This window comes from Penaeus monodon, chromosome 20, assembly GCF_015228065.2.
Source record: "Penaeus monodon isolate SGIC_2016 chromosome 20, NSTDA_Pmon_1, whole genome shotgun sequence".
Classification (NCBI taxonomy): Eukaryota; Metazoa; Arthropoda; class Malacostraca; order Decapoda; family Penaeidae; genus Penaeus; species Penaeus monodon.
The window spans coordinates 2,195,614-2,195,894 of record NC_051405.1 but is presented as its reverse complement, the minus strand read 5'-3'; the positions used below and the strand labels follow the sequence as shown (position 1 = coordinate 2,195,894).

At 42.3% G+C, this 281-nt stretch overlaps 1 protein-coding gene across 2 annotated transcripts in view; it reads right to left on the bottom strand.

Moving 5' to 3' along the window:
- The window catches only part of LOC119585576, a gene marked incomplete in the record, with an annotated part of 25,697 nt that overhangs the window by 17,124 nt on the left and 8,292 nt on the right, over positions 1–281 (bottom strand).

The following is a 281-nucleotide window of genomic DNA, read 5'->3' as shown; positions in this document are numbered from 1 at the left end:
ACAAAAGCAAACTCAAGAAAAGTGGAGAGAAAGACCCTTACATAACGCATTGGAATTAGCCTAATGACCGTAATAATCACGTTTTAATAGCACGTTTGGCATTCTTAATTACTCGTCAGCTACTTTGATCGTTGGATTAGTGACTGTAGCGGAGGATCTGATGTACAATAGTAACAGGCTCTATCTGGAACAACAGCTCTCTCTCCTACTTTCGAAAGGCGGCGACGGGAAGAGCGATCACTTCGTTCAGTCTCATTTCGACGAAGCCGTTTTGTTTTGTT